The sequence below is a fragment of the Staurois parvus genome, unplaced genomic scaffold (assembly GCF_062004578.1).
Source record: "Staurois parvus isolate SC_StPar_1 unplaced genomic scaffold, SC_StPar_1.0 ptg000708l, whole genome shotgun sequence".
NCBI lineage: Eukaryota > Metazoa > Chordata > Amphibia > Anura > Ranidae > Staurois > Staurois parvus.
The window spans coordinates 3,387,501-3,400,225 of record NW_028318504.1 but is presented as its reverse complement, the minus strand read 5'-3'; the positions used below and the strand labels follow the sequence as shown (position 1 = coordinate 3,400,225).

The 12,725-nt window shown below is 40.4% G+C and overlaps 1 protein-coding gene across 1 annotated transcript in view; it reads right to left on the bottom strand.

The window, feature by feature from the left end:
• Positions 1–12,725, bottom strand: part of LOC149445818 (catenin alpha-2-like) — a 680,096-nt gene that overhangs the window by 321,572 nt on the left and 345,799 nt on the right. The gene's annotated exons all lie outside the window — the stretch shown is intronic.

Below are 12,725 nucleotides of genomic sequence, written 5' to 3'. Positions count from 1 at the left end.
CAAAAATATAAATGCATTTTATTGAGATTGTATGTGTTGGTCACACAAAGTGGCACATAATTGTGAAGTGGAAGGAAAATGATAAATGGTTTCAAATATTTTTAAAAATAAATATCTGAAAAGTGTGGGGTGCATTTGTATTCAGACCCCCAAGGTCAATAATTTGTAGGACCCCCTTTCAGTGCAATTACAGCTGCAAGTCTTTTTGGGGATGTCTCTACCAGCTTTGCATCTCTAGAGAGGGACATTTCTGCCCATTCTTCTTTGTAAAATAGTTCAAGCTCTGTCAGATTGGATGGAGAGCATCTGGGAACAGCAATTTTCAAGTCTTGCCTCAGATTCTCCATTGGATTTAGATTTGGACTTTGAATGGGCCATTCTAACACATGAATATGCTTTGATCTAAACCATTCCATTGTAGCTCTGGCTGTATGTTTAGGGTCATTGTCCTGCTGGAAGGCGAACCTCCATCTAAGTCTCAAGTCTTTTGCAGACTCTGACAGATTTTCTTCTAAGATTGCCTTGTATTTGGCTCCATTCATCTTCCTATCAACTCTGACCAGCTTTCTTATTCCTGCTGAAGAAAAGCATCCCCACCACATGATGCTGCCACCACCATGTTTCACGGTGTGGATGATTTGTTCAGGGTGATGTGCAGTGTTAGTTTACTGCTACACATAGCATTTTGCTTTTAGCCCAAGTTCATTTTTGGTCTCATCTGACCAGAGCACCTTCTTCCACATATTTGCTGTGTTCCCCACACTGTTTCTCGCAAACTGCAAATGGGACTTCTTGTGGCTTTCTTTCAACAATGGCTTTCTTCTTGCCACTCTTCCATAAAGGCCAGATTTGTGGAGTGCACAGCTAATAGTTGTCCTGTGTACAGATTCTCCCACCTGAGCTGTGGATCTCTGCAGTTCCTGCAGAGTTACCATGGGCCTCTTGGCTGCTTCTCTGATTAATGCTTTCCTTGCTCCGCCGGTCAGTTTAGGTGGACTTCCATGTTTTGGTAGGTTTTCTGTTGTGCAATACTATCTATATAATCCTCTATATACAATCTCTGTATACAGCCGCCAACACCCTACCACATACCACAATGGAAAATTGTTGAATATAACAAGTTGGTGCTGCGCTAATATATCCCTTAAATCAAAAATTCATAAACAACAGAAAACATGCAGCCAGAGAAAGAAAGGAAGATGCTCCCATAGTCTAATAACGTTTTAATAAAATGACTAAGGTAATACAAGTGCCCACTCACATATATATAACTTTAGATAAGCCTTGTGTGAAACCACATGCTGTGGGTGTACTTTACATTGATGTCTATTGGAGTACCAAGATGGCGTCCAAGCCGGAAATTACGTCAGCACTTCCCGGAAATTGCATCACCACGTCCCACGCGTTACGTCACGCTAACACGTGACTTCATCACACGAGGCTTATCTAAAGTTATATACATGTGAGTGGGCACTTGTATTACCATAGTCATTTTATTAAAACGTTATTACACTATGGGAGCATCTTCCTTTCTTTCTCTGGCTGTATGAGGATTTGCTGTTTCCAGGATATTTCTGAGGAGGCTGCCATTGTCCACCGGTGAGGGGGATTGATTCTACGCTGGACCTTTACCCACATGAAGGGGTCCAAGTTCCCCATTGGTGCGGTATTGTTTGAAAAAGTGCTCTGACCTTGTGAGGTCGCTTCATAGAGGTGAGGGGGCATTTCACCCAGTGTTGGATTTTCGATGTATAACATTTCATATACATACATCCATGAAGGACAATAGAACACCTCCACCATTTAGGTGGTTTTGGACTTTTTAGTTTGGGTGATACGTTTATTTGTGGATGAGATTCACTTTATATGTTGGATGTTTCATTTATATACGATTCTGGAATTGTTTTGACCTATCATTTTATGTGTCATGGATTCACGTGTATGTCACGTATCTCACTATCCCCACATTTTGGGGTCACGTATAAATAGTTTATTTCCTTTGTTTTTCTCTTTATGTTTATAGGCTGTGTGGCTTATAAACGTTTCACCATATACAGTATTTTATTAGTGTCACCAAGCCACTCATTTTCCACTTTATCCCCAATTAGGGGTCACTGTTATATGGTTCACTTTTATCTTTATCAGTTTCATATCTGTTGAATTTTGTTGATTTTATTAGCAACTACGTTGCGGCAAATTAGCTTTGTGGTTTTTCACTATTAACCACTTTTCAAAAGTTTCCTTTTTTTCACCAATGTGCACTATAAAAGTGTTCTTTTCTGTTAGATTTTTAGCCAATACCGGTTTGGCACGCAATATACCTGTAGGTACACCCTAGATTTATTATTTTGGGGGTTCCACTGTTATATATGACTTTGAATTTTCATGTGCATTCTATTCTATATATTTTGAAATTTATATGCTCTGTGTGTGAAGTTTTCTGTTTATGAATTTTTGATTTAAGGGATATATTATTATTAGCACAGCACCAAATTATTATATTCAACAGTTGTGCAATACCCTTTCCATTTGCAGATGATGGATTGAGCAGTGCTCTGTGAGATGTTCAAAGCTTGGGATATTTTTTTATAACCTAACTCTGCTTTAAACTTCTCCACAACTTTAACCCTGACCTGTCCGCTGTGTTCCTTGGCCTTCATGATGCAGTTTGTTAAGTAATGTTCTCTAACAAACCTCTGATGGCTTCACAGAACAGCTGTATTTATACTGAGATTAGATTAAACACAGGTGGACACTATTTACTAATTAGGTGACTTCTGAAGGCAATTGATTCCACTAGATCAGGGGTATTGAATTCAAATTCAAGGAGGTCCGGTCACTAAAATTTTCTTCTGCCCGAAGTCCAAATAGGGTGTGCCCATCAGTGTGCCCTCTTACATTAGGTGCCGCCATCAGAGTGCAACTTTACATCAGTTGTCCCTATCAGAGTGCCCTTTTACATCAGGTATCCCTATCACAGTGCCACCTTACATCATGTATTCCCATCAGAGTGCCCCTTTCCACAGTATGTACCCATTTGTGCCCTCTTAACATAACGTGCCCATCAGAGTACCCCTTAACATAAGATGCCCATCAGAGTACCCCTTAACATAAAAGATGCCCATCAGAGTACCCCTTAACATAAAAGATGCCCATCAGAGTGCCCCTTAACATAAAATGGGCCCATCAGAGTTCCCTTAACATAAAATGGGCCCATCAGAGTTACCATAACAAAATAAGGGGCATGCTGATAGGCGCATTTTATGTTAAGGGGCACTCTGATGGGTACATTTTATGTTAAGGGGGCACTATGATGGTCACATTTATATTAAGAGGCACTCTGATGGGCATCTTTTATGTTAAGGAGCACTCTGATGGGCACATTTATATTAAGGGACACTCTGATGGGTACATTTTATGTTACGGGTCACGCTGATGGGCACATTTATATTAAGGGGCACTCTGATGGGCACATTTATATTAAGGGGCACTCTGATGGGCACATTTATATTAAGGGGCACTCTGATGGACACATTTATATTAAGGGGAACTCTGATGGGCACATTTTATGTTAAGCGGCACTCTCATGGGCACATTCTATGTTGTGCCCATCAGAGTTCACCTTAACATTAAATGTGCCCATCAGCATGACCCTTTAACATTAAATGTACCCATCAGAGTGCCCCTGTAAGACTACACCCTACCTTGGAGGGCAGACAGGAGCTGTGCCAGGATCCTTGCTGAAGGATACTTATGTACAGACAGGCAGCAGAAGCCAGAGAGACAGTGAGCTGCAAGGGGTGGCGCACACATGATGTCATATTGCCGTGATGACCACTCTGCTCAGTGGCGGATCTGTCATTGTGGGCTGGCGGTCCAGAAGAAAGCACTCCTGGGACCGTTCTTGGACTGCGGTCCGCCATTTAGTGACCGTTGCACTAGAGTTTAGTTGGGGGTATCAGAGTAAAAGGGGCTGAATACAAATGCACCCCACACTTTTCAGATATTTAAGTGTCACAATTATGTGCCACTTTGTGTTGCTCTATCACATAAAATCCCAATAAAATACATTTTCGTTTTTGGTTGTAACATGACAAAATGTGGAAAAGTTCAAGGGGTATGAATACTTTTTCAAGGCACTGTACATAGTTACATTGGTCTAAGCTGGACCACTGTAACTCTGTATAAACTATTCATACCTGGAATTCTTCCTCAAAAACCCTTACATAACCCAGAGAAGTGACTGGCCTCAGGTGATACACAGAGATGACCCAGAATCTCTCAGCTGTGAAAAGCAGGGGGTGGGAAGCTAACCTTACATCAGTGAGGGGAGCTCTGAGAGCTGATTGGAGGGAAGGGATCCACACAACTCACAGAAACAAAGCTGAGGCTGTCCATCACAGACAGTGCCCTCCCGTGTCACCATTTTTCTTTTGGTGTCAGGAAAACTTGTCAGAAGTGATTCATGCTGACAGTAGAGGAATGAGGCAGCAGACAGAAATTATACTTTGTGCTCTGAATTGAGACAAGTACACACTATAGAGGAATATGTTTTGTTCATATTTCATGTCTGAGGTTTACAATCATTTTAAGGCATGCCATAAAATAACTTTCACATTTGATTGTACTTCCAACCCAACTGTCCAGCCATCAAATGGCTGGTGTCATAACAGATTATTATTATTATTATTATAATACAGTATTTATAAAGCGCCAATAGTTCGCTCAGCGCTGTACATTACAAAGGGGAACAGAATATGTGACAGAACAATACCAATACAATGCAAAACATGAGGGGATTGAGGGCCCTGCTCCTTGGAGCTTACAATCTAGGAGGGAGGGGATGGTGGCACAGGAGGAGATAGCTGTGGGGGATGGAGTGGTAGGGAGAGTGGAGGAGGTCGGCAAGTTAGCAGGGGGTGGGGTAGGCTTCCCTGAAGAGATGGGTTTTCAGGGTGCGCCTAAAGGAGAGGAGAGTAGATGATAATCTGATGGGTTGGGGCAGGGAGTTCCAGAGGATGGGTGACACCCTGGAGAAGTCCTGGAGGCGGGCATGGGAGGAGGAGATCAGGGAACTAGGGAGAAGGAGGTCTTGTGAGGAGCGGAGTGTGCGTGCCGGGTGGTACTTGGATATTACATGTGCAGCACCATAACAACTGCAGATCAAACAGAGGCTAAGATGGCAGCTTCCTTGGCTGTAAAGCATAGGAGGGTGTAGTGTTTCATTTAAATGCCAATGATTATCTGGACTTTACAAATATCCAAAGGAAACCTACATCACTACAGAGCTGTCAGTTAAAACATCAATTTCATTATTTTTTTTCTAAAATAAAATTGATGACCTTTTAACTGACAGCTACTGTATGTAGTTTTTTTTTTTTTTTGGTACTTTTAAAGTCCCTATAACCCTAGGCATTTATATTGCTCTTGTACTTTTTTAAGCACTCTTTACATTATTAATATTGTTATTTCCTAGAGTTCCTCCTTTGATTCTTTTGATAACAGCTGGATTTTCCTGTCCGGAATTCGGAATTTTGCAGCACTGAACATTATATTGACCTCTGAGTGGCAGGCAAATGAGTTTCCGCAGTTTATGGCATCACATTAAGCGCAGACAATGATTATACGCTGCGAGCATACACCACCCACCAACTTATTACAGCATCATAATTCCCCTGCCCTAATATTTGTTCGACTATAAATATCTTCCCCTAACTGCTTGCCTCTGGCGCTGTGAGATGTGATTGTTCGGCAGGTGAATGTACAGTTCCTTCTCTCGCTCTCCCTCCGGCTGCACTGCTAAATATTCATGAACATTACTTATTTTAATTTGTGGGCTGATCAAACATGCATATGTTTTATTAATTGCAATCAGTATCCAGGTGTTTGTGTTTGCTTTATCAAAACACCATTCACTAAATACATAGCCTAGCTTGTTTCAAGGGAAAATATTACCAAAAAATAAAAAAAATATAAATTGTAATATAGAGTGCTCTCTCATATGTACATTTTTATTTTAAATCAAATATATACAAAAAATGTGGCAACCTAAAGGTGGGAATACACGATTAGAAAATCGACCGATCGGTCATCCAACGACCGCGAGGTATTCGTTCATTGGTCGAAATCGTGGCCCACATTAACCAATCTAAAAAAAATCGTTCATTGGGCAATACGTAGTGTTGACGTCTTCCATACAAGTGGAAGTGATGCAGTGTGCGTGTGACCTTGTAGCCACGCCCTTCCGGCCAGAACAAGCAATATACACAACATTTACCAGCAATGAGTATAATATAGTTTATTAAAGGCCTTGAAATTTCCACTCGCCTGCTCACCAATGGCAAGTGGAAATTATGGTGGGGGCAAGTGTGTCCCCCAGGGCCGTCTTGCTGAGCAGGTTCGGAGTTCAGGACGGATCTGTCATTGGCACTGGGAGCCGTCAGACTGCTCAATAGCTGAGCGCAGTGAAAGCAAAGCAAGGAGTGTGTGCTGTGCTCTCTGCCTCCCCCTAGAGTGCAGTACCCGGCTCTGTGAGTGAACATCGAAGTACTGCAACTTTTTATTGGGCTGTGTGTGTGTGTGTGTGCCTCAGGGGAGAGGAGAGAGCACTTAACAGTGTGCGTGCGTGTGTTTGTGTATGCATGTACGTGTGTCTGTGTGTATTTACATGTGTGTATCTGTACATGTGTCTGCGTGTATGTACATGTATGTGTGTGTGTACATGAGTCTGTGTGTATGTGTATGTGTGTTTGTGTGTATGTATGTATGTGTGTCTGTGTGTACATGTGTCTGTGTATGTATGTACATGTGTTTGCGTGTATGTACATGTGTCTGTGCGTGTGTATTTCTGTGTATGTACATGTATCTGTGTGTATGCGTTTCTGTACGTGCCTGTGTGTGTATACATGTGTCTGTATGTGTGTGTGTGTATGTACATGTGTCTCTGTGCGTGTGTGTACATGTTTCTGTGTGTGTGTGTGCATGTACATGTCTGTGTGTGTGTAGAGGGGTCTCTGTTTGTGTGTGTTTGTTGGTGGCGAGTAACTCTTTAGGCCTGACTAGTAGCTCAGGACTTGAAATTTTAAACCCTGGTTTATTACATTATCTATATACATAAATAATGATTCATAAAATATAATATGTATAATTTTGGTTTCATTAACTCATTAGGACAATCTACTTTTAACATTTGGATTTTTCGTTCGCGTTTCTGAAGATTCCTTGGACATAAACATCCGAGTCATCTTCTGTTTCTGCTCATGCGTAATAGCGCTCGATACATTTTTTTTTATTGTACAACCGTCATACCACCACATAGAAAATCGGTCGTTCGTATGCGAAATGACAACATATTTCACCGTTGTTCAACCAGAGTTTTTTTGTTCACAATATCGTTATCGGTTAAAACATCCTGCTCATCAACAAAGAGAAAATCGTTCAATCAGTGGTTCCGCAAATTTTTTCATACGATTTTCTTATCGTGTGTACGGGGCATTAGCGCAGTCTAATGTTAAAAAGCAATCAGTAAGAATAAACTTTTGGCACATACATTACAGTGATGGCCTAAAATATTGGCACCCCTGCATTTATGTCTCACAATGCACCACTTCGCCAAAAAAATTGTTGCAATTACAAACGTGGATGAAAATGAAAAATCTGATCATATATTGCAACATAGGATTGTTCGAAAGGTGGATAAAGAACCTCAACCAAATGACAGAAATGCTGGGGGGCCAGTATTTTTGGCTACGACTGTATGTAACCAAAAGCACCTCCAAATCATTGCGTTCACCATACAAAGAGACTTTAATCAACTGTGTGCTTCCAACCTTATGATAACAGTGTGGGAAAGGCCCTACCAGAATGACTGCACCCCTGTGCACTAAGTCAGCTCCATTAAGACATGCTTTGATGAATTTGGTTTGGAGGAACTCAAGTGGTCTACACAAAGCCCTGACCTAAACCCTACTGAACACCTTTCAGATGAATTGAAACACCAATTACATCCAGGTTTCCTTGTCCAATATAAATATGTGACCTTAAAAATAATTTTTTGGCTGAATGGATACAAATTCCCACAGATGCAATTCAAAATCTAGTGGAATGCCTTCCAAAAGGATTGGAAGCTGTTATAGCCACATATCCCTGACCTCAACCCTACTAATCACCTACGTGAAGAAATGAACACCAATTACATCAAGGTCTTCTTGTCCAATATAAATCTCTGACCTCAAATACGTTTTTTTGGCTGAAATGGCACTAAATCCCATAGGCGCAATCCACAATCCAGTGGAATGCCATCCCAAAGGAGTAGAGGCTGTTATAGCTACAGAGCTGTGGCCTCAACCTTACTGAACACCTTTGGAATTAATTGTAACGCCAAGTGCAACCAGATCTTCCTATCCAATATCACTACCTGACCTCATACAAGTTTTTTTTGTTTTGAATGGGCACAAATTCCCACAGACACAATCCAAAATCCTATAGAATGCCTTCCTGAAGAAGTGAAGGCTATTGTGGCCTCAAACCTATTGAACACCTTTGAGATGAACTGGAATGCCAAATGCAAGCAGGTCCTCCAATATTAATACCTGACCTCACATGATTTTTCTGCCTGAATGGTTATAAATTCTTACAGTCATACTCCAAAATCCTATGGAAAGCCTTCCCAAAGAAGTGGAGACCAAAAAGGGGTGGAAGTCAACTTCATATTAATGCCCATGGTTTTGGAATGCAATGTCCACCAATCCTAAATAAGTGTGATGGTCAGGTGTCCACAAATGTATGACAATATAGTATTTCTTAAAGTTGTAAAATAATAAATCAGAATACTGAAATAGTATCTCACAGAAGTGAAATTTAAATGTCAGGGTTATCCTTCAAAATCCAGACAAATGCTGGCTCCCCAGTGCACAGGTTCAGAATGGATATATATAAATGTCACAAAGAAAACAATACACCGAAACAAAAGAAAAGTCAGAACTCTGGAATATTAGCTCAGAGCTCTGAGAATTCCTGTGTAATCCATGTTCTCTAGCAATGGAAAAAAATACTGACATTACCATTTTGTAACTCTAGCTTCAATGCTCTCTACATAATTGACCTAAAACAAGATAGCAGATCAGACTTCTCCGTCTACTTAGCTCAAGCTTGTTGTCTGCCTTGAAGCCAGACAGCCAAGCAACAAGACTTTTTTTAAGGCAATCAATGGCATCTTACACAATAATCTATTTAACCAATGATGGTGTGAGAAGAATTGAAAAGAATTCCACAGCTGTGACCAATGATGTCCATTGTAATAATAATAATAATAATAATAATAAAATAATAATAATACAAATAATTATAATAATAAACGTTATTTTGTTTAGCGCCTTTAAACGTAGCTTCTGAAAGCCCCTTTCAAAGAAAACACAAGAAATGCACAGGATAAAATAAAGGAAAAAAGGGAAACATACATGAAAGCTTGTCTAAAGAAAAAAGTTTTTAGATTTGATTTGAATTAATTTAGAGAAGATGACTCCCTGATGTTCTTTGGAAGTGAATTCCAGAGTTTTGAAGCATAGCAGGAAAAGGCTCTGTCTCCCATGAAGTGTAGGTGAGGAAGTGGGACACAGAGAAGACCAGAATTTGAGGAGCGGAGGTTACGAAGGGAGAAGTAAGATGATAAAATTTCCGAGAGATAATGGGGTGCCAAGCCATGAAAAACCTTATAGGTGAGCAAGAGGATTTTAAAGTCTATGTGAAACCTGATTGGTAGCCAGTGCAAAGACTCCAGGATAGGTGTAATTTGATCACTTGTACCTGACCTAGTGAGGTTTCTGGCTGCAGAACTTTGTTCATATTGAAGTTGATTTATAGTGGACTTAGGTACACCAGAGAGTAGAGCATTGCAGAAGTCAAGACGGGAGAATACAAATGTATAGATAAGCTTTTCAGCTTCTAAAGGATAACAATTATGTACCAGATCAGCCACACTTATCAACTGCTGTTGGGACATATTGTAGATAATTGGATGGAAGCAGTTTTTTTCTTGATTTACTGCTTCTTAGGTGAAGGCAGCTTGAGCTAACAATCTATTCACACTAGAGCAGTCTTTCTTAACCTTAGGAACATGGAGGAACCCCAAAATAATCTTCTGGGCTCAGGGAAACCCTGCTAATAATCACTATATCTACAGTTCATGGTGTACCAATGTGACGCTCACTGGAAAGAATGCTCCTTACATTTCTGGTCATTGGAAATAATCTGTCCTTACAGATAGCTAAAAAGATAATTGTTGTCAAAAGGTTACTAAAGGTTACGGAGAGATAGATATTGCTCATTGCTCAAAGGACCCCGAGTAACCACTGGAGGAACCCTAGGGTTCCACAGACTTCTGTTTGAGAAAGACTGCACTACAGGGAGAATTTGTTGAAGCAAGAGCCAAACTGTAGAGGTACATTGGGTACATACATAGTAAAAGATTAATTAAATAATAACTAGCCATAGTGAAGAGTGAAAAAAAAATCAGCTTTTACTGCAATACTCAACTTCAATCCAGTGCCCAGCAGACAGTCCACTCTTACCCTAAATGGCTCTTATCTACTTGGTTGAATGACAACCAATGTCTTTTACTTACTTCTTGTGAACCTCGGCTGTCATGGACACAGTGCTTCTACATTTTCGGTGCTTACATACGCACTCTTCATGTAAAGAGAGGAAGGACATCATGTTCAAGGAGAAGAGTGCTGAATCTAAAAGTTGGAGATGGACTTTAAAGCAAAACACATGTTTAAAGTGAACCTGTCATGAACCAGAGAATCTTAATCTTTGCATGTGATGGAACATGCATGTGCAGAAGTTGACCGCAGTGAAGATAAGAGATCACAATTGTCAGTAAACCGCACAGTCCTTTTTTACATCCATAAGTTATATTCTTTGGTTGATGTTATGTTGTTTTTTGTTTCTGAAGTGCTAATCTAATTGCTATCCTTGTTATATCGGTTTAGATCAGTGGATCCCAACCTCAGTCCTCAAGTACCCCCAACAGGTTGTGGGTTTTTTTTAATTTCCTTCATCTTCCAGTGGTACTTTAAATTTCTTGGTATTTATGACAGCTACAGTATGTTATCTAAGGAAGCCTTTCTCAACCAGGGTACCTTGAGGTTTCTTCAGGGGTGCCTTGAGGTTTCTTCAGGGGTGCCTTGGCAAAATGGCTAAAAATTTCCCAAAACTTGTATACAAGCCATCAGGTGGAACAAGCCTGCTTTTTAGTTACAAAAAGCCACAGGTTTTCATTGTTCACCATTACAACCTTCTAGCCGCCTGTGTCCTGACAACCAATTAAATCATCAGTTGATAAGGAGGATGTCAGCTGCCTGCACAGCATCCTTGTTTGACCCTCCCCTTCCCCTCTCCAGTGCTGGGGTCACATTAGCTCAGTGATGGAGGAAAAACTGATTGAGAAACAATGGAATACTAGTCAGGACCAGTGTGCAAAACTGCATTTGCTTTGGAAGAATAAATGCTGGGTGTCCTACATGCGTGGATGTTGCTGCGTTATATAAAACTATTAGAATATTTTTTAACATTTTAGAATGGGGTGCCCTTTTAAAATGATGGACAGTCTTGAGGCACCCTGTTTTAGAGTGCCTCAAGACTGTCAACAATTTAAAAGGGTGCCTCAGGACTGTCCATAATTTTAAAGGGTGCCTCAGGATTGTCCATAATTTTAAAGGGTGCCTTGACTGAAAAAAAAGGTTGAGAAACACTAGTCTAAGAGAAATCACCAAAACATGGTCTTGAGGACTGAGGTTGGGAACCAATGGTTTAGATGACACAATTTCCTCATGTCTCAAGCTATGTCCATTCTCCAATCAATATGTGTGGTGGATGCAATAGTTTTCTTTTTTTAGGCTATTTCTCTGTTTTGTAGGTAGCCTAAATTCAAGCTTTGTCCTAGTATTGATCAATAAAGTCACTCTTTACTTTAAAGGACCAAAATGAAAAAGGCTAAGGCCAAACTAAATTTAAGCCAGCCATACATGGATCGAAATTCAGACGGTTCAGCAAAATTTTGATCCATGTATGGGCTGCTTAAGCACCATGTATGGGTTAGCTGGCTGTACTGTTGATTGACTTGTGTACAACCAAACTGTAGGGTTTTTCTTGAATGACCAGTGTCTCTGGCTATAGCTGGCAACACCGATCATTAAAATCAATGATCATTGCAAATAATATAACCAAATACTAACATTTATAGGTAAAGTTGATCCAGGGAATATCCGATTGCCTCTCGGGGGATCAGGAAGGAATTTTTTTCCCTGCAGGAGCAAATTGGATCATGCTTTGCTGGGTTTTTTTGCCTTCCTTTGAACCACCTGTGGGTATAGGACTGTGCTTATAGGATTGTATAATTTTTTTTCTTTTTTTTTTCCTTTTATTGGTTGAACTAGATGGACTTGTATCTTTTCTCTACCAGACTAACTATGTAACTATGTATTCTGCCAATGAGAAAGTCTCCCCACTGGCAGAACACAATAGAGCCACGGGAGTGATTCCCCCATCAGCATCGAGTGTGTTGAAGGAGGAAGCGGCAAGTTTTCCTTTTCGTTCAACCCGCTAGTTGAATGGAAAGAACTTATAATGTATGGCCTGGATTTGTATAAATCCCTGGATCTACTAATCATTTTCACATGCAATGTTCCATGAAAGTTACATATGCATTTTTTTTTATCATCCAC